Source organism: Mesoplodon bidens (genome assembly GCF_964165515.1).
Source record: "Mesoplodon bidens genome assembly, chromosome: 20".
Classification (NCBI taxonomy): domain Eukaryota; kingdom Metazoa; phylum Chordata; class Mammalia; order Artiodactyla; family Ziphiidae; genus Mesoplodon; species Mesoplodon bidens.
Genome location: NC_138181.1, coordinates 14,637,455 through 14,659,441, shown reverse-complemented (window position 1 = coordinate 14,659,441; position 21,987 = coordinate 14,637,455). Strand labels below are relative to the sequence as shown.

The following is a 21,987-nucleotide window of genomic DNA, read 5'->3' as shown; positions in this document are numbered from 1 at the left end:
CATTACAGTTCAGTTCTAGGACAATTCTTATCACCTCAAAGTGTTACCACACACAGGTTTACAAGCAATTCTTGCTCCCACCCTGCCCTCCCCACCTCCAGCCCCAAGAAAACACTGAGAAAGCTACCTGCTACCTTTGAGTGAAATTGCTAGATTAGATGCTAAGTGTATGCTAAACTCTTGAGAGAACTGCCAAATGGTTTTCCAAAGTCACTGTATCCACCAGCAGTGTGTGAGGGTTCCAGTTGCTCCATATTCTCACCAAAATTTGGTATCGGCCATCTTTTTTATTTTAGCCATTCTAGTCATTAGGTAGTGGTATCTCATTGTAACTTTAATTTGCATTTCCCTAATAACTAATAATGTTCAATACATTTCCATATGCTTATTGTTCATTCAGATATTTTCTGTGGTGAAAGACTGAACATGAAAATGGACCATGGCCTGACCACATATGACACCCTGACCCACAACTTCTGCAGCAACAAGTCCAGGAAAGGCAAAGAAAAACCTCTGCAGCAATTGGCTCAGAAAGGTCAGGAATTGGCCAATAATTGTCAGCTTTCCTTATTTTTGCCTCTGCTTTCAAATAAGGATCAGAGAAAGCCAGATATTCTCCCAAATCAATCACAATGGCTGCCCCATTTCAGTTAGCCCACCTCCAGCTTTTCTGTGCCAATACTCTCTCATTAAAGCATACCTGAAACTTTTTCCTTTTTTTACTCTAAAAATTTCCCACTCCTTTGCCTGCATTTGAGTCTCTTCCAGACTCAAGGGATGGTGGCTGACACTCTTGCTATAGCAAGCTCTGAATAAATAGACTCTGTTCTATTTTGGGTTGTCTTCATTAACTTTTTTTAACATTAATTTATTTTATTTTATTTATTTTTGGCTGCACTGGGTCTCCGTTGCTGCTTGCAGGCTTTCTCTAGCTGAGGAGAGCGGGGGCTACTCTTCATTGCGGTGCACGGGCATCTCATTGCGGTGACTTCTCTTGCTGCAGAGCACAGGCTCTAGGCGTGCGGGCTTCAGTAGTTGTGGCACATGGGTTTAGTTGCTCCCCAGCATGTGGGATCTTCCTTGACCAGGTGTCAAACCCGTGTCCCCTGCATTGGCAGGCAGATTCTTAACCACTGCACCACCAGGAAAGTCCCTTCATTAACTTTTGAATTGGTGAAGTGACTAAATTTTTGTGCATTCTTGGGGACTTTTTGTCCTCTTATTATTAAGTTATAAGTGTTCTTTAATTATTCTGGATATGTCTATAATCAAATGCATAATGTGCAAATAACTTACTCCCAGTCTGTAACTTCTTTCATTTTCTAATGGTGTCTTTTGAAAAACATAAGTTTTAATGAAATCCAACTTTGGCAATTTTTATTTGTGGATGATGCTTTTGGTGTTATAGCACAGATATCTTTACCTAACTCAAGGTCACGAAGTTTGTCTCTATTTTCTTTTAGAAATTTTAGAGTTACAACACTTACAGTTATTTCTATAATCCTTTTTTTTTTTTTGTGGTACACGGGCCTCTCACTGTTGTGGCCTCTCCCGTTGCGGAGCACAGGCTCCGGACGTGCAGGCTCAGCGGCCATGGCTCACGGGCCCAGCTGCTCCATGGCACGTGGGATCTTCCCGGACCGGGGCACGAACCCATGTCCCCTGCATCAGCAGGCGGACTGTCAACCACTGTGCCACCAGGGAAGCCCTAGAATCCATTTTGAGTCCACTTCTATGTATGGTGTGAGGTGATAGACTAAGTTTTGTTTGTTTGTTACATGTGTATATCGTATCGTTAAAGCACCATTCGTTGAAATTATTATCTTTTCCTATGTGATTTTCTTGGTACCTTTGTCAAATATCAGTTGATCAGAATATGTGGTATATACTTCTGGACTCTATTCTGTCTGTATGTATGCCTACCTTTATGCCAGTATCATTGTCTTGAAAAGTAGTGTTATATTAACTTTTTTTTTTTCTGTACGCGGGCCTCTCACTGTTGTGGCCTCTCCCGTTGCGGAGCACAGGTTCCGGACGCACAGGCTCAGCGGCCATGGCTCACGGGCCTAGACGCTCCGCGGCATGTGGGATCTTCCCGGACCAGGGCATGAACCCGTGTCCCCTGCATCGGCAGGCGGACTCTCAACCACTGTGCCACCAGGGAAGCCCTATATTAACTTTTGAAATCCAGAAGTTTAAGTTCTCTCAATTTGTTCTTCTTTAAAAAAATTCTTTCTCTTTTATGGGTTCTTTTACTTCCCATATACATTTTAGGATTAGCTTGCTAATTTCTACAAATAAACCTACTGGAATTTTTGTAGGGGTTGTGTTCAATATGTAGATTAACTTGGGGAGGATTCTATTTTTAGGTTGTTCACTGATTGTACAGCTGACCCTTGAATAACACAGGGCTTAGGGCCACCAACCCCTGTGCAGTCAAAATCGATGAATAAGCTTTGACTCCCACAAAACTTAACTCTATTAGTAGCCTACTGCTTGCTGGAAGCCTTATTGGTAATATAAACAGTAGATTATAACATACTTTGTATATTATATATATAATATAGTATATTTTTACAATACAGTAGAAAAAAGAAAATGTTATTAAGAAAATCATAAAGAAGAGAAAATACGTTTACAGTACTGTACTGTATTTATTGATACTGTAAGTTTACATCCTCTGTTTATAAGATGAATCATCTGTCTGTCAGTGCCTACATGAATATTGTCTTATATGATACAAAACACTGTAGAGGTTAAATGTAATACTAATACAAAGACATCAAAAATGAAAAGATAGTGTGAAAAATTCATCTTTATTTATAAGTATAACAACTTATGCATTGATACTGAAGAATCAGCACTATGAGAGCCTAGAGTAATCAATAAAACTGCTTCACAGTAGCCTAACATATACACTAATGAATGAATCGTTATAAAATTTTTATGGCATACAGTATTACACTCATAATTGTAATACAGTATTGGAAACATTGTTATATTTTTAAAGAAATACTTACCTGTAATGATAGTTACATGTTAAAGAAGGAAAGGCACACTGTACAATAATGTAATTTTTTGAAAGCAAAGTTATTAAAGACACTAACACATTATTAATTTTATATTAAATATCACTCACCTTATGACTAAGTAAGGATAGACAGGATAGTAGGATCTACATAAATTTTATGCATTCATGACATACCTTTCTCTTAATTTTTTGATATTTCTAGGCCATGTAGTTCATCTGCAAGATTTTTTAAATGATTACAAATCTCAGAAAAATTTTGCAATATATTTATTAAAAAATCAGCATATAAGTGGACCTGCACAGTTCAAACCCATGTTGTTCAGGGTCAACGATATATAAAAACACAATTCCCTTTTTTTATATTGGTCTTGTATCCTGCAAACTTTCTACACTCACTCATTAGTTCTAGCAGATGTTTTTTGTAAAATCCTTAGATTTTTGCATTCAAGATCATGCCATCTGAATGATTCATCCTTCGCAATCAGTATGCTTTCTTTTTTTCTTTTTATTTCACTAATTGTAACCTTAATTACAATGATGAATAGAAATGGTAGAAGTAAATATCCTTACATTGTTCTTTATCTTAAACAGAAAGAATTCAGTCCTTTACTGTTAAGTATGATGGTATCTGTAGCTCTAACAGTTTAAGTACCCTTTCATTCCTAAAGTGTTGAGATGTCTGATCATGAATGAATGTTGGACTTTTTTTTGTTTCTTTTTTTTAATTGTAGTAAAATATACAAAACATAAAATTTACCCTTTAGCCATTTTTAGATGTACATTTCAGTGGCATTAAGTACATTCATATTGTTATTCAACCATCACCATATCCATCTCCAAAATTTATTTTCCCAAATTACTCCTTTAAATTATTGATTCAGTCTCTTTACTAAATATAAATCTATCAGGTTTTCTATTTCTTCATGATTCAGTCTTGGTAGATTGTGTTTTTCTAGGAATTTGTCTGTTTCATATATGCTCATCTCCCATAAGTTTTTGTATATTGTGTTTTCATTTTCCTTTGTTTCAAGATGTTTTCTAATTTCACTTATGATTTCTTTGATCCACTGTTTGAGTTGTTTAATTTACACATATTTGTAATTTTTGAGCTTTTCCTCTGCTATTGATTTCTAGTTCTATTATAATTAGAAATTATGCTTTATATGATTTTAAATCTTTTTAAATTATAAAATTGTTTTGTGGCCTAACATATGGTCTATCCTGAAGAGTGTTCTATATGCACAGAGAAATATGTACCTTCTGCTGTTGTTGGTTGGAGTATTCTGTATATATTTGTCAGGTCCATTTGGTTTATTGTGTCATCTCCTCTACTTCCTTATTTATTTTCTGTCTGGTTGTTCTATCTGTTATTGTAAATGGGGTGTTGAAGTCTCCTACTATTATTGTAGAGATGCATATTTCTCCATTAAATTCTATCGATGTTTGGTTTGCATATTTTGGAGCTCTGCTGTTTGGTACATATATGTTAGTAATTTTTATATCTTCTTACTTAACTGATACTTTTATCAATATATAATGTCCTTCTTTGTCTCTTGTAACAGATTTTGACTTAAAGCCTATCTTTTCTGATATTAGTTAGCCACCTCTACTCTCTTTTGGTTACTATTTGCATGAAGTTTCTTTTTGCATCCTTGCACTTTCAACTTATGTGTGTTGTTTAGGTATAAATTGAGTCTCTTGTAGACAATACATAGTTGGATTCTGTCTTTATATCCATTCTATGTGTTTTGACTGGATAATTTAATTTATTCACATTTAAAGCAATTACTAATGAGGACTTATTTTTGACATTTTGTTATTTATTCTTTGTATGTCTTGTAGCTTTATTATCCCAACTATATTTCCAATGTTTGTTTTCAATATAGTTTCTATTTCTCCTTTGGCATTCAGTTGCCTCTTTACTGAGTCAATTTATTCTATTTCAATTTAATATTTAAAACACAGTTACCGTGTGTCCTTTGAATAATTTTGTAAACTGCTTTAAAAGCTTTTTCTGCTAAATCCAACCTCTTGGCCCACTCAGTCAGTTTCCATTGACTGTCTTTTTCCTTGAGTACAAGTCAAACTTTCCTGTTTTTTTTTTTGGCATGGCTCATAACTTTTTTTTAATAAAAATGGGACATTTAACATAATATAGCAACATCCTAGGTTCTGTTCTGTTTTTTCTTTATTTTGTTTTGTTTTTAATATCTTGCCTAGACTTAAGCTGTGGAATCTGTCTCCTACTCAGTGCAAGTGATGTTTCTGCTTAGGTTTTTGATTTTTCCATTTTATTTTTTAGTCTCATTCTCTAGGGTTTGCTCTGTTGTTTACATAGCTTAGTGGTTAGCCAATAATTTGAGAAGAGCTTATATTCAAACACCTGAAGCCCATAAGGCTGCCATCCTAGGCAGTTAGATGTCTTTGTGGTTTGGGGGACACATTCATATTTACAGCCAGTTCCCACATCTCCTTTGACTTTTACTTCTTGCTGCTTTCTCTCAGGTCTACTTTGCTCCTGTATGTAGTTTCCCATTCAGCCAGGTAAATACAGAGAACTTACCTCAGCACTTCTGTGGTTCTCACCTTTCCAGAATCTCGCATTAATTCCTTCCTGATTGCCTGCTTGCCACACTGAGACCTCAATCTTGGGGTAGCATGGTTGCAGGTGTTTCCCATTCATTTCCTATTGAGTTTGCCAACTAAAGCTGACAAAGCTACAAGATGTCACCTCTGCCCAAATTGAGTCTCCCACTCGCAGCAAATCTGCTAGGATTTTTGGCCAGTTTTATGCTGGTAAAGCTACAGTTCTCACCAATCAAGCTGAGGAGAAAAGATAGGAGAATCCTGAGGCCAGAGGCTCCAGACTCCTAGTGATCTTGCCCTCAAACTCTTCTCATTTTTGTCTCCTTGATTTGTCTCACCCATTTCAGAGCCCTGAAATGGCTCTTTTTATCCAGTTTTAAACTTGTTTTTTTCAGGTAGGATTCACTGACACTCAGTGCCTCCACAGGCCGAAGTTTGTCTTCTTTATCAACTTTGGAATAGTCTGAAATAGTTATTGTATTCTACAGCCCACCAAAGTAAGTTAGATAAAACAGTATCTCTGTGGATTTTCTTCTGTTTTGCTTCTTAATATTATTTATTTTTTTTCATAAATTCTCCCCTGCAAACTTCTGTCTTCAGCTTCTTTGGGGGCAGCTATATCAACCACAAACACTTATGGAACAATTCCTGTCTACTAATTTTATGCTGGATTATAGTCATATGGAGAAAAATATGACACACTCCTTGAAAGAGAATATCTTATGACCCTCCTGAAGGAAATGATATATTTAGTCCTTTTTTTATATCTATTTAGTTTTTTTGGTATACATCTTTTTATTGCCCGTGTTTTCAGTTATTTTGCTTCACTAATACTACAGAAGCCTTGTTTAAATTTTATTTTAAAAATTGCAATATCTGAATTCCTTAGTAATACGATTCTTTAGCTTCTTGATTCTGGTAGTGCACTCTTATTGAGGCTCATTTCCAGGTATTTGTCATAAAGATTGTAAGCTCATATTTGTCTGGGTTTTATGGAGGAAAATCCCTGTGTTCAAGGGCTTGTTCTCCAAAGAGGACATTCTTTTCCTTTGCTATATAGCCCAGGACACTACCCATGTTGCACAAGTTAATTTCATAGTTTCGATTTTCTGTAACCACATAGGTAATATATTTTCAACCCTGAAACCTGTATTTGGAAAAGCCTCATTTAAAATTCTTAAATACTTTTCTAACCTAGATCTTAGGCCAAGACAAATGAGTGTTCATGTGGCCTCTCTTTGTTAAGTGGATGTATTTCTGGTTCACATTTTCAGTTTTGTTGAAGTACTTTATGGGTCCCTGGTTTGTGTCCATATCTCAAGTCTACTTCCTCCCCTTCTGAGGACCCAAGAATTAGCCTCATGTCCCTAGAGTTAGCATTAAAATGCAATCCTATAGGCTGTAAACTTTGTTAAATTCCCCAGGACAACTCCAGCCTCAAAATAAGCTTGTCTTTTCCAGGTCTATTTCTGGTCTGTGCATTTTCTCCATAATTTGAAGGGAACTATGTACTATAGAGAAGTATATGTTATTTTATACAACATTTCTAGTTTTTTGTTTGTTTGTTTTTCAGATGCCACAAGCAGAAATCTCTGTAGGAGTTTTGGTAACATTTAGAGTTTAGTTTTGGGATTTTCTAAGTAGGATATCATACACATATAAATAATGTTTGTTCACTACACTCCTTTCAGATAAGTATAATTTTTAAATAATGTATTGCAATGGCTGAATCATCCTGAACATTGTTAAATAATTAGAGTGATAGCATTCTAGTTCATTCACAGTTTTAATGAGAATGACGTGCACTTTGCTTTATAACTTTGGCTCTGGGTTTGGAATAGTCAATCAGAAGAGTGTCTTACTCTTTATAGTTTGATCATTTGTAGCCTGAATATACATGCAAAATGTCTCAAATGTCTTTTTAGTGCCTCCTGAAATGACTGCAACGTTTCAAGTATTCAAATACTGTAATGTTTTTGTCTAGCACGTGACAGCTGGCATCACCTCCAGGGCAGGAGTCTTAATCTACCAGGAGCAGCAGCCCCAGGATGCCAACTCATCTGTGGTTTGGGGCTGCAAGAAAGATGTGAGTCACACAGATGTTACAGTGAAACAAGGCTTACTCCCAAGGAGAACAGACAGAGCAAAACCAGCTTCAATCGTGGGTGTTAGGCCCCCATCCAATCTGACATGGGGTGTTGGTCTGCAAGCACCCCTCTCTTTCTGCAAGCAGTAGACCCTGGCCCCTCCCCTGTGGGGTCTTAGATACAGAAAGCTGGGAGCATGCCTGAGGGCCGTATGATGCACATCGTTAACGCTGAACAAAGAAGCACATCTGGAAGGAGGCAAGATACTCCCTTACTGAGTGATGTGCTCAGCATCAGGGGATGGGGGCTCCTTATATCACTGAAATATTCCAGGTGCAAGGCCACTCTTATGGGGTCTTGCAGGGGTCAAAAGACCGCATGCACAGAGGAGACAAATGACTTTCCCAACAATTTTCTAGTATTGAACCTCTTTGCATCTTGAAAAACCCCAACTTGGTCATCTTTGACATATACATATTTTGTATGTTATATATTATATAATTGTATATATTATATAGTCATACATATACAATGCAATTGTTTTAATTTAGGGTTTTGTATTTATATTCATATAGAATTTGTTTCGTATGTAGTTTTCTGTCTCTGGTACCTATTGTACATTTAAGTGTATGAATTATGCTAGTTTTATAATTAGGAAGGGATTTTCTTCTTACATTTTCTTTGTTGAAATTTGAATTTTAAAAGAAATACATGTTCATTTTGTCTAGTAGAATAATAAGATGCATAAATGTAGTCATCTCTTCCTACTCTCCAGCTCTTCCCACTTTATTGCCACACTTTTCTATTTATAAAGAAACACAAATACTTTACATATTTACTTTTTTGTTGTTTGGGTGGTTTGTTGGTTTTATTAAAATGGGATCCATACTACTCATGACTTATTTTCCTAAATTATTGGTATTGGATATATTGATATCACTTCAGGTCTATATGTGTAGATTTATCTTATGTTTTTTAATAGTTACATGATTTCTGCAATATGGATGAGCTGCAGTTTATTCAAATTTTCCTCTAGTAGATGAATATTCACATGGAATTTACAAATATTTTGCTTTTGTTTTTATTTGCTCCTAAAAAAGTAAATATCTCTGTATATATAAATTATATAGTTTCAAGTTTATAAGATAAATTTATCAAAGTGTGACTATAGTACAATATATATTCCCAGAAAAGTTTCCCAAAGGATTATAGTAATTCACACTGCTATCAGTAAAATATGAGTGACTATTTCTTCTTCATATTATTACCATTTCTGTATTTTATCTTATTATGAGTGAAAGATAGTAGAATATTTAATTGTCATCTCCCAGACTGCTAATGAGATTGATAACTGCATCTTGTGTTTATTTTCCACTGGATTTCCATTGTTGGATAATCGCCTTTTCTTCTATTATAGTATTATCAAGTTACTTTACTTTTAATTATCAATATTTATCAATATCATTGATAGCAATATTGATATGCATATCATTATTAGAAATGGTATTGATAACTAGGGAAGGGGGAGGGATAAATTAGGAGTATGGGAATAACATATATAAACTACTGTACATAAAATAGATAAGCAACAAGGATTTACTGTATAGCACAGTGAATTATATTCAATATCTTGTAATAACCTATAATGGAAAATAATCTGAGAAAAATACATATATAACTGAATCACTTTGCTGCATATCTGAAACTAACATAATATTGTAAATCAACTATACTTCAATTTAAAAAAGGAAAGAAAAAGAATAGTAATCATAGAAGTTGCAAAAATATTCCCCATTCTACTGTTTGTTTTTTGATGTTACACAGTTATGATGTTTTGACATAGCTTTTAAAAATCACTTTAATGAAGTGTAACTTATATACAGAAAAATGAACAAATCATACTTGTACAGGTTAATGATTTACTACAGTGAACAAAACCATAAAACCATCACCCAGATCAAGAAATAGGACAACATCAGCAGCCAAAAAATTCTCCTATTGTCCTCCTTTATTCACTATGCCTTCCCTCATCCCTCACTTTTAACACATATGGATTAATTTTGCCCATTATTAAGATTTATATATGTATACATATTTTAAATACAGTATGATTTCATTGTTTGATGTGATCAATTTTGATTTTGCTAAAAATGTCACCTTTTTATTGCTTTTCTTCTCTACTTTCATATTTGTCTTTTCACATGGTGGCACTGTCCTTCTGCCTGAAGAGCTCCCTTTAGTACGTTCATTAATTTGTGTCTGCTGATGATAAATTCCCTCATCTTTTGTTTGTGGGGAAATGCTTACATACTTTACCTTTGTAAGGGTATTTTCACTGAATGTAGAATTTAAGTTGGCATTTCTTTCAATCTTTTGATGATACTCTTCCATTGCCTTACAACTTTCACCTTTTTATTGAGATGTGAGCAATAATTGTTGTCATTACTCTGACATTCCCTTGTTTTCACTGCTTCCTTTTAAAAAAAGTTTCTGTTGTTCTTTTTTCCCCCCAATATTTTCACTTGATGTGTGTTGTTCCATTGATTTTTATAAAATTTTCAGGCATCCTTTCTTCAAATATTGTACCTGCCCTCTCCCTTCTTTCCTTCTGATACTGAAATTCCAAATTAGACCTTTTCCAAAATGTCACATCTCTCATGCTCTTTTCTCCATTTATTTTTGTCAGTTTGTTTCTCAGTGCTTTGTTCTGGGTATTTTCTTCTGATCCCTCTTTCATATCACCAATTATCTTTTCATCTGTGTCTATTGTAATGTTACCCATCCAACAAATTCATTTTTTTTTTGGCCTTGACGCACAGCTTGCAGGATCTTAGTTCCCTGACCAGGGATTGAACCCTGGCCATGGCAGTGAAAGCGCTGAGTCCTAACCACTGGACCTCCAGGGAATTCCCCCCATCCAACAAATTCCTACTTTCAATTGCTCTTGTCTTTAAATCTGGAATTTCCAGTGGATTATTTGATTTTTCTAGTTCACTGCTGAACTTTTCCATATTTTCACATAATTTACTAAAAACATTAATCATTTTGACGTGTTGATTTGTGCTTTATAAAAAGCCTCTTAATCTTTTATGTGTGAAAAATCCCTTTAAATATTCTATACTATGAAGTAATTACATATTACAGTGATATTTATTTCACTGTAATATTCTGATGGCATCATTTTATGGTCTTTAGCCATCCACAATGGCTGATGTTAAATCTGTCTCTATGTAATGTGTATTTTAAAAAAATATTTGATAATTTTAATATATTCTTTTAATCATTGGTGTTCTGTCATATCTCTGATATTCTATCATATTCATATCTTATCAATATGATGTATATGTGGATTTATGTTTATGTATTGTGCTTATTAATTTGAGTGTAATTTTCAGCAGAATAATTATTTATGTCTTTAAACCTAGAGAAATTTCATCTTGTATCTCCCGAAAAATTATTTCCCCACCATTTCCTTTATGATAATTTTCTTCAACTCTTATTAGCAGAGTATTTCAATCTAGGCTCAAAGTCTCTTAATTTCTCTTACATGTTTGAAACTGTACTTGCATTTTTTCTATATCTGATGTCTCTTCAGTATTATTTTCAAATTAAATGTCTCTTCTCTTTGCCTACCTTGAGCCCTGTGTTTATTACTTTTCAATGACCATCTTGTCCAATTCCAAGAGTTATATCTTTTTCTTATCCACCAATATTGTTTCATTTTAGTTTGTTTGACTTCAATTTTATATACTTTTTATAACTTTATAAGTGTAGCTTTTCTATTTATAGCTTGGAGCATTCCAAATAAATATATGTTATGTTCTATGATATTTTTTCCATGAAGAGTAAATTAATGTTCAAATTGATTTTATTTTTACGTATTTTTTAACATTATATTATCTTGAAGGATTTTAGGATATTGGTTAGTATGGTCATTTTAAGGTAGAGAATTCTTTTTCTGCTCCCCTCCCGCCCTTCATCTCTCTTCTTCCAGATTACCACTCTGCATTGCAGATTTGTGGCTATATGCACCTAAAACCAAGTCCCTGAGTTTAAATTAGGTCTTATAAAAGTCATTCAGGACTTCTGAGTTGTAGAATTATTGGGAGATCTTATATTCAGCCAATATGAACCAATATATTAGGTTTAGTTCCGAGTGAGAACTCTGTGTCTTTGTAATTCCTGTTTCCCTAAAGATTCGTCTTAGATGGGCTGAATTGTTTTTGGACTTTCCTCTTGCGTTGGGGAATTCCAATCCAGTCTCTTCTTTAAGCTGCACAAACTCTGATATCCCATCTAGCATGAAACCATTGGTTTCCTCATTTCACTGCATTATTTGGACTCCCATATACCACTTCCTGCTTTGAGAGCCAGAGCCCAGAATGAGCATGGGTTTATTAGCTTCACTCACCACTTGGCAGTTCTGTTCTGTTGATGATCCATGAAGGTATTCATCTTGGTTTTGAGCCAGGCTATGTGTCTTCAGTTTTTTGTTTGTTTGTTTGTTTTAATGTTGCTTATCATTCCTATGTGTCTAGAGCAGAGAAGGATTACATAAAGTGTAAACTTACTAGGTCATGTTGGTCAGAACTCATCTCCTTTTCTTCAGTCTTAAAGAATATTTTCTAATATTTCAGTTCTCTTGTTTCTCTCTCACACACACACATGCACACACACATACACACTGGGTATATGAGCCAGTTCCTTCATACACACATATATATGTATGTATATATCACATAAGTGATGCATATATGCATTTATATGGATATATACTAATTCATTCATTTGTATACACATACACACAGTTCATTTGTACACACACATATACAGGTCTTCCTCAACTTATGATGGGGTTACATCCTGATAAACCCATCATAAGCCGAAAATACTAAGTTGAAAATGCATTTGATACACCTACCGAATATCATAGCTTAGACTTGTCTACCTTAAAAGTGCTCAGAACACTTACATTAGCCTACCGTTGGGCAAAATCATCTAACACAAAGCTTATTTCGTAAGAAAGTATTGACTATCTCATGTAATTGATTGACCACTGTATGGTAAGTGAAAAACAGAATGGTTGATGGGTCCAGAATGGTTGTAAGTGTGTTGGTTGTTCACCCTCGTGGCCACGTGGCTGACAGAACCTGCGGCTGCTGCCACTGCCCAGCATCACCAGAGAGCATTATACTGCATTCCAGTGGCCCTGGAAAAGATCAGAATTCAAACTTTGAGGTACAGTTTCTACTGAATGCATTTCACACTCTCACTCTCCTAAAGTCAGAAAATCGTAAGTCAAACCATTGTAAATTGGGGACCATCTATATAAATAAATGAACTGGCACAACCAGCCAGATGCCCAGTGTGTGTGTACGTGTGTGAATGTGTGCGCGTGCGTGTGTGCGTATGTGCGCGTACATGTGTAATTTGCTTTCTCTTCTCAACAGAGGAGTATATTGTCAGTGGCTGAGTGTAAAGGAGTCAAAGAAATTCTACATTTATTTTGTTTGAATTAGTTTCTTACATAAGCACTAATAATGATCATGGCCTTCTAGTGATCCCCAAAATCTACTCTGGAACTAGGTTGTCTGTCTCTAGGGAAGCTGGTACTTGAACGGGGTTGAAGTCATCCTTATACCTGACAAGTTGAGTGGAATATGTGGTTGAATTAAACTGCAAATGGTACTCTCTTAAATTTTATTTTTGGTAAAATACTACTTAACATGTAAAGCAGATCTTTTCTCCTTCAAAATGCGTGACAGCCATTTACTAATGAATGCTTTTAAATCTACTGCCTGAGCCTTAAGATATAACAAATTATAAATTCATAGGTTTTTTTTCCCTGTAAAGATGGATAAAAGGAAGCAGGTATATGGTAGGATTTGGGTCGGGAAAGTCAAAGCTTTATTTGAAAATTGGAAACGACCCTGTTTGTTAAGCTCGCATTTTCTCTTTGTACAACTTTGATTGGAATTATGCAACAGTTACTTAAGTCCTGCTTTGAAGAATCCACAGGAGTTGTCATCCTCCTCTTAGTGACAGGGAGTCATTTATGATATCTTATTCCAGAAGAGAGATCAAGGGAACTGAAGGAAAAATGGAAATGAGAGAAGAAAATTAAAAAATAAAAAGAAAGAAAACTTAACGCTGCTTATTTCTTTTGTTTTACTTCTCAGATAAGCCATTCTTTTCTTAGTGATTGACATTTGCACGAGTGGCTTCTTATGGTTAAAGGCTCTTTGATAAACTCCTTCGATAGCATAATCCACCCCCTAAATGTATACACTACCATTCTGTTTGTCATACTTTTTTCCAGAGGCCAGACACCTGTTTTCTTCTCTTGGTACTGGTACTCCAAACAGGCAATACAGGCCCTTCTAATCTCCAGCTTTGACATACAGACTGAATCCATCTATTCCTTAGTCCTTGTTCTGCAGGAAAACAGGCAGCTTCAGTAAAAAGAAAGCCACTGGCTCTATTCATGTCTATATACTGGAAACTGTGCATCTAACCCTATGTTTCCCCAGCAGTTGGCTCTGGGTAGATGTTCCAGTTCCAGGTAAATGAAACAGCTCTGAATCTTTTAATACTAATGAGGAGATGGAGAGGTTGGAATACAAGTTTGTTCCACTTGTTGTATTTTTGATTCTTGATTCTATTTTTTTTATTAGTTTCTGCTTTATAACAAAGTGAATCAGTCATACATATACATCTGTTCCCACATCCCTTCCCTCTTGCATCTCCCTCCCTCCCACCCTCCCCATTCCACCCCTTGATTCTATTCTTGACCAGAACCTACAGGGCAGTTATCTCCTCATGCCTTCAGCCTTCTTCTATTTGGAGTGTGCAGGAAGAATGTCACCTGCCAGGTCAATAAATGAAGGACGTTGCAGCCATCAAGCCATCAGCCACTGACTGTGCGCCCTGAGGGGATTCAGTATGGAGAAAAGCAGGATGTTGGCCCTAGATAGTTAGGTGCATATCAAAGGAATGATTTCAGTGAGCCCAGAATCTTGCATCTTCCCATACATAGAAAAGCGCTAAATTCATTAACTTGAGACCTCTGGTTTTTCTTTAATTAACAGTAACCTTTCGATGTTCCAGCTACCTGGTTTTTGTTGCAAAAACTCCTATATATCCTGGTTCTTCCCTTACCTCTTCGGAGCAGTCCCTCAGAGCTATCCAAGAGCCTGTCTCCCGGGCTTAAGTCCTCAACAAGACCGTTGAATAAAACATCATTCTCAAAAGAAAAACAAAAAAACAAAAAAACATCATTCTCAACTTCTGGATTGTGCATTTTTTTCCGTTGACAGGAGAGAGCTGCGTGGTTTATCTGTGTGGTGTAGTGATGGTGGCATGGTAGTCATGTGACTTTGAACTATAAATTTACTTTAGTTATCTCGGGAAATCTCTTGCCTTGTTTGCTCTATTCACCAGCAGGCATAGTACCCACCAGAGTAGATCAAGAGGAACAAATGAAAACACACACCCCACAGAAGGTTTGGCAGCATCTTCCACTTGACGGTTAAGAAGCACAGCATTTTCTCCCAATATGGAAAGATACCAGGCTGTTCCTGAGCTACCATAAAGTGCTGGGAGGAGTAAATTGTCACGTTTCTGATGCTCAGTGCCAAGGTCAGGTAACTCAGGGGTTGCATGTTACACTGTCATCAGAGGCTACATCTTTTATGAGTTTACACATCTTGTCTTTTCTCATCCCAGTTTATTATTTTTTAAAGCACTAACACATTAATTTTACTGCCAAAGAATTGTGTTTCTTGTAATTATTTTTATTTATTTATTTAAAACCTAACTTTAAAAAAATATTTGTAATTAATTTATGTTTGGTTGTGTTGGGTCTTCGTTGCTGCACGTGGGCTTTCTCTAGTTGCATCAAGGCGGGGGCCACTCTTTGTTGCAGCGCACGGACCCCTTATTGCTGTGGCCTCTCCTGTTGCGGAGCCCCGGCTCCAGTTGCCCGGGCTTCAGCAGTTGTGGCTAACGGGCTCCAGAGCGCAGGCTCAATAATTGCGGCGCATGGGCCAAGTCGCTCCGTGGCATGGGGGATCTTCCTGGACCAGGGCTCGAACCCGTGTCCCCTGCATTGGCAGGCGGATTCTTAACCACCGCGCCACCAGGGAAGTCCTTGTTATTATTTTTAAGTTCTTTCCTTCGTCTGTGTCAGCAGCTACAGCCGAAACTCCTAGACACCTGATTCCGGGAAGTAATTACTGGGGTAGAAAATGAGGAAGGCACACTTGCGGTGTCAGGAAAAATGTGTTTAGTTAGAGTCTTATTTTGGTGCCCTCTGTCCTTTTAAAACAAATGTATTGGATTTCTGTACTTTATTGCTGCTTCATAGCCCAATATCCAAAATAGACTTCTCTAATATTGTGTGTGTGAGTTTCCTTAACAAATGATCCCATATTGCCTTTAACAGGGACGGTTGTTAACCTGGATTATTGTACCTGGATAGAACATCACATGGGAAACACTCAAGGCTTCCCGGCTCTCAGCATCATTTTCTCCCCCTGTTCCAGCAGTTTCCTGAATTATGAGTGAGGCCGTGATCACATAGTGGTGAATTAAATTCTGCCTGCTCTCTGTAAGTTGCATGCATTTCTGAAATGTGCTGATCTGATTGAACGAGACCTTTCTGGGGTAATGACTGACACAGAGTATTCCCAATGGCAATATCGCTTGTAGACTATCTCATTTAATTGTATTGCCAAGTTCACCAATTGAAGTTGCCAACTGTTGCTCTTTCGTCGGTTGATTTTTGGTCTTCACCGATTAATTATCGTAAATGTATGATTAATAGAGACAGGGGCTTTTATCAGAAACATCCGGTAATGGCAGAGCTAGAAATAGTTGGGTCTTCAGAATAGCAGTCACGTTCCCGGAGGAAGAAAGCTACAAACGTGGGAAGATTGCCCCTCTATGGTGCATGCTTAGGAAAGGATCTATGTGCAGCCTACAGAGGCCCTGGAAACATTAAAAGAAAGATTCTGACAGTGGTTATAACTAAAACTACCTATTCAGTCCAGAAGGTTAGGTAAAAGTAAGATGCACAATTGTATGGTGGAGTTCTTTCCCGCTCTTTTTCCCTAAGTCTTCACCCAATGTTTCTAAGCCTACTGCCGCTCCTTTGCAGTTACAGCTGTGTTCTATTCCCAGGGGTCTTGATCTCACTGACTTCTGACACCTGGCTTCAGATTTTTAAATAGGCACCTCCTGCGCCTAAAGAGAATTCAGTTCTGTTGTTAGGGAAGCCCAGCAGTATCTCCATACTTTCTGAAAGCTTCCTTGTCTAAGGTCCTTTCTCTCTGTCCTGAGTGTCTGTTTTGTCTTTAGTTATCTAGATTCAAACTACAATTCCTTTGCTCTGTTTTCATGAAGAATTCACTTGCCTCCATAGCTTAATGATGATTTGGGTCTCCCGGGAGAAAGGCCACGTGCTGGCAGGTGTGGCTTTCCACCCACTCCTTCACTCCTCTCCTTCCCCATCTCCTTGAACGACACGTCCTTTCCTCTTGCTCTTGTAGAATATTGTACCTCCTTTAATGTCCCTTGGAGTTTTACCACTTACACCAAACAGGGGGGCCAAATCATTTCACACATGTTTTCCAGGCAAATACACAGGTTTTCGTAAGGAGTTATAGTAAACCACTTAAAAATAATTCACTGGGGCTTCCCTGATGGCACAGTGGTTGAGAGTCCGCCTGCCGATGCAGGGCACACAGGTTCGTGCCCCGGTCCGGGAAGATCCCACATGCCGCGGAGCGGCTGGGCCCGTGAGCCATGGCCGCTGAGCCTGTGCGTCCGGAGCCTGTGCTCCGCAACGGGAGAGGCCACAACAGTGAGAGTCCCGCGTACCGGAAAAAAAAAAAAAATTCACTGTATTTGGAAGGGCGTATCTCACCACTGCAAAGTCTGTATCTCTCCTCCTCCAAATTAGACTCAAACATTTTCTATCTTTTGAGACTAGTTTGGTTAGAGATGATCAAAAGGCTATGAAAAAAGAAGGAAATCCTACCATTTGCAACAATATGAATGGACCTTAAGGGCATTATGCTAAATGAGGTAAGTCAGACCAGAAAAAGTACCGTATGTTCTCACTTATATGTGCAATCTAAAGCGAAAACAGAAACAAAAAACAACAAAACTAACCAAAGTCATATATACAGAGAACAGATTGGTGGTTGCCAGAGGGAGGGGTGGGTGAAATAGGTGAAGGGGATCAAAAGGTACAAACTTCCAGTTATGAAATACATAAGTCTTGGAGATGTATGTATGGCATGGTGACTATAGTTAATATACTATATTGTATATGTGAAGTTGCTGAAAGAGTAGATCTTAAAAGTTCTCATCACAAGAAAAAAATCGTAACTATGTAAGGTGACAGATGTAAACTAGACTTATTGTGATCATTTCACAATATGCACAAATATCGAATCATTATGTTGTACACCTGAAACATATAATGTTATATGTCAATTATTTATGCAGTAAAAAAAAAGGCAATGGAAGTAGAAATGTTCTACCTCTTGATCTTTAAGTATCAATTGTTAGAAAACAGTCATAGTCAACTCAAGCAGCAAAGAATGGAGAAAAACATTTTACTAAGCCTATTCATTAAATTAATATTACTTGGTTATAGCTAATACTTATAGGTTGGCTATAATCCAAAATCATTTCTCTGGAACACAATGCATTTGTCACATAATTGTCCCAATTTCAGAAGAAGTGGCTTAATTTCCAACTTGGTTGTATTGAGCATTCAAAATTATAATGTGCTAAAGTTGAAAATGATGGATCTTATATAGGGTTGATCTTAAGGTCATCTAGTGAAACACTCCCATTTTACAGATGAAGAAACTGAGAATAGGAGCTGTTGACTTGCCCTAAGCCACACAGTCCCTGGCAGTGTCAGGGCCCAGCACCTGGTTTCCTGATTCTCAGGTCAGTTCTTCCAGGCTGCTCCTTGGCCAGAGACAATGATCCCAGGTAGTGACTACTCAATGTATTTCTCCAAATGGATATGGATATTTTTCCAAATGCAATGGAGTACAATTCATGCATCTTTTAAAATAGCCAGAATTAGATTAATACAGGGTGTATTGATATGTGAAACATAGTTAGTACAAGATGCATAATGAATATGTGGTCTATAATAGGTGTGGTAATACTGAAGACCGAACCTCTCCCAACCCAATTGCTAAACAGTACTGAGGAAGATGAGGCAGAATGTCTATCTCTGGAAAACCCAATGGAACGGACAGGACTTCAGACTTCATCTTGGGTTTAGAATTGTGCAAGCTGGTGCCTCATTCTTTCTTTCTTTTTGGCTGTGTTGGGTCTTCGTTTCTGTGCGTGGGCTTTCTCTAGTTGCAGCGAGAGGGGGCCACTCTTCATCACGGTGCGCAGGCCTCTCACTGTCGCGGCCTCTCCAGTTGTGGAGCACAAGCTCCAGACGTGCAGGCTCAGTAGTTGTGGCTCACGGGCCTAGTTGCTCCGCGGCATGTGGGATCTTCCCAGACCAGGGCTCGAACCCATGTCCCCCTGCATTGACAGGCAGATTCTCAACCACTGCGCCACCAGGGAGGCCCCCTTTTTTTCAAAAAAAAAAATTTATTTATTTATTTGGCTGTGCTGGGTCTTAGTTGCAGCACAGGGGATTTTCCTTGCGGCGTGCGGTATCTTTAGTTTCGGCATGCAGGCTCTTAGTTGTGTCGTGCGGGCTCTAGTTCCTTGACCAGGAATCAAACCGGGCCCCCTGCACTGGGGGCACGGAGTCTTAACTGCTGGACCACCACAGAAGTCCCTGGTGCCTCATTCTTAATGTTCAGCCCCTTGGTTATGTGACCTTGGGTGAATCACTTCTCTACTCAGCCTGACTCTCCTTATCTGCCCAACAGGGATAATAGTACCTGACTTCCAGGGTTCGCTTCTGCTCTAAAAAACAACAACAACTACATATAACAAATATTTATATGTATAACAAAATATATATTTGTATATGTATATGTGTGTGTGTGTGTGTGTGTGTGTATCCCATTCCTTGAGCAGGGTATGCATTCAAAGGTTCTTAGTTTCTTTCCTTCTCTCTTAACTGTCATCGCAATTTTACTTGACTTATTAATCTCACCTATTAACCTTATTAGCTCATCTATTTCCTAGATATTTTTTCAAAATAAAATTGTTTTTACTTTTGCTCCCCTTTGGAGACAGTGGTAATACTTAAATACTATTTTGGAGAAGCACAGTAATTCCCTTTTCTTTCTTTTTCCTTTTTTTTCTTTAAGAAAATACTCATTTGTGATATAACTGCCACATGGTCTTGAAGAATAAAGTCAGAGGATGAATGACTATTTTCCAGAGGACAGGTAAAGCATATTTGGTAGATTAATTCCCAGTTCACCTTCTCAGAGGAAAAGGACAAAACCCTCATTTACCAAGATTCTAAAGAGATTTTCAGGCGAGTCCCTAGCCCACCCCACATCAGTCTTTGCTTTGAAGCCTTCACTCCCCAGAGCTTGGTTTTCTTGACCAGGTCCCAAACCTTTTATTGAGGGTAAGAAGACTGGAGGAAGCAACTGCTGACAGTCACGTGTCTGGTGGCACTCAGGAGAGGGATGGCATATGTGCTTATCAGGGAATCAATCTTTCTGCCTATCATCCTTTTTTCCTAGGAAGAAAGCGACTTAGCGCAATTACCTCATCCAGAACTATTACCTCACTTTAAACTATTTATTCTCCAGAGAAAGGTGTTTCGGGTCAGGTGGCACTTTGACCAGAGAGATGGATTTTTTCAAAGTACTGTATTGATATTGACTGTGGGCAGTGGGGGGGGGTGTTGGGAACGCTGTCTTTCTTTCAAACCAAGATTTCATTTTCTATTGGGGTCCACCAGGCAAAAGGCGACACATATTCTGACCAGCTGAGTTCTGGCATCATTCTGGGGACTCGAATACGGTGCTCTGACCATGGAGCCTTGAACTCAGGGCCTACCCCCCAAGTGTGTTCTTTGCTCTGAAACTGTGTGGCCCAAGGCAATCTCTTTTAAATGACTCCTGCAAATGGGGAGGCAACCGGGAGGTACTTTCAAAAGCAGGCAAATGAAGATTTGACAACCTATTCAAAACAAACCACACTTTTAAGAAAAGTCTTTCCTTCTCATTACAAAGGCCCAGCACGACTTCCTTTCCCTGATACTTAGGAGGAAGGCAATTGCCAGGGCCCAGATTTAAACGAAACAGGAGCCATCAGAAACGAAAGAGCTTTCTGAAATTTTGGGGGCTTCCGGGGTGATTAGGACCACAGACAAGGGAATTGCGGAAAAAAAGAAAAAATAAAAATCGATCCCATACCCCTCACGCACCCATGACTTCCCCACCTCTTTATGTACATGCATGCACATTTAGCTTAGTTGCAATAATGGGTTTATTCCAGTGCTATTTTTTTCCCACTTGGCATTTGTCTTTTTTTTTTTTCTTTTGAATTTTTCTGGAGTGGTGTCTGGTCTGATTTTTAAAAATGGAAGCAAGAGGGGCAGGGCTGTGAAAGGGCTCAAAGTTGAACGAAACAGTGGTTTCCAGGAAGCAGCAGACTCAGGCTGCCGAGATGCCCACATCTTTCTGCGCTGGGTTCACCTCCAGGCCCGCAGGCATTGCTCACATCTTGGAGCGAGCGTGACTTCCGCAAGCCCAGCGGCGGTCCTGCTCCCGAGCTCGCGGAGGCACCTGGGGGCGCGCGCAGCCGCCACGGGGCTCACCTGCGCCTCCCTGCCGCCAGCCCCGCCCCACCCCGCCCCACCCCGCCCCGCGCCGCCCGCCCGCGCGCCCGCCGCCGCCGCCGCCGCCGCCCCGCCCCGGCCCGGCTCATTGGTTGCCGCTCGGAGGGGAGGAGAAGGGGCGGCCTCGGGGGGGGGGGTGGTCTCATTAGCGTTGCTGGCTCCTTCCTCCGCTCCCTAGTCCGGAACTCGGCGGCGGCTGGAGCGCTGCGAGCGAGCGGTGCGGCAGGGACGGCGGGCGACTCGGGCAGTGACCGTGGCAGCAGCGGTCGCCCCGCCGTGGGAGGCTATGGGGACGCGCGCATCCTCTGGGTGCCCAGCGCGCGGCGGCTCGGAGCGCCCTGCCCTGCTGCTGTAGGGAGCGGCGGTGGAGCAGTCACTCGCCGAAGACCCCCGGGACACATTTGCTTCGGCCTCTGGCTCGCCGTGCCTCTCCCGGGCTCCCGGGGCGCGGAAGAGGATCCGTACTCCCGAGCGGGGCAAGCAGC

The 21,987-nt window shown here is 38.9% G+C and overlaps 1 long non-coding RNA gene across 1 annotated transcript; it reads left to right on the top strand.

Annotated features, from left to right (window-relative positions):
* The first annotated feature begins 468 nt into the window (after nucleotides 1-468).
* On the top strand, nucleotides 469-7,664 carry LOC308608048. The gene is made up of 3 exons (XR_014014081.1): nucleotides 469-535; nucleotides 6,013-6,114; nucleotides 7,602-7,664. It is a non-coding gene; the product is annotated as an uncharacterized lncRNA (long non-coding RNA).
* The last annotated feature ends 14,323 nt before the right edge of the window (nucleotides 7,665-21,987 follow it).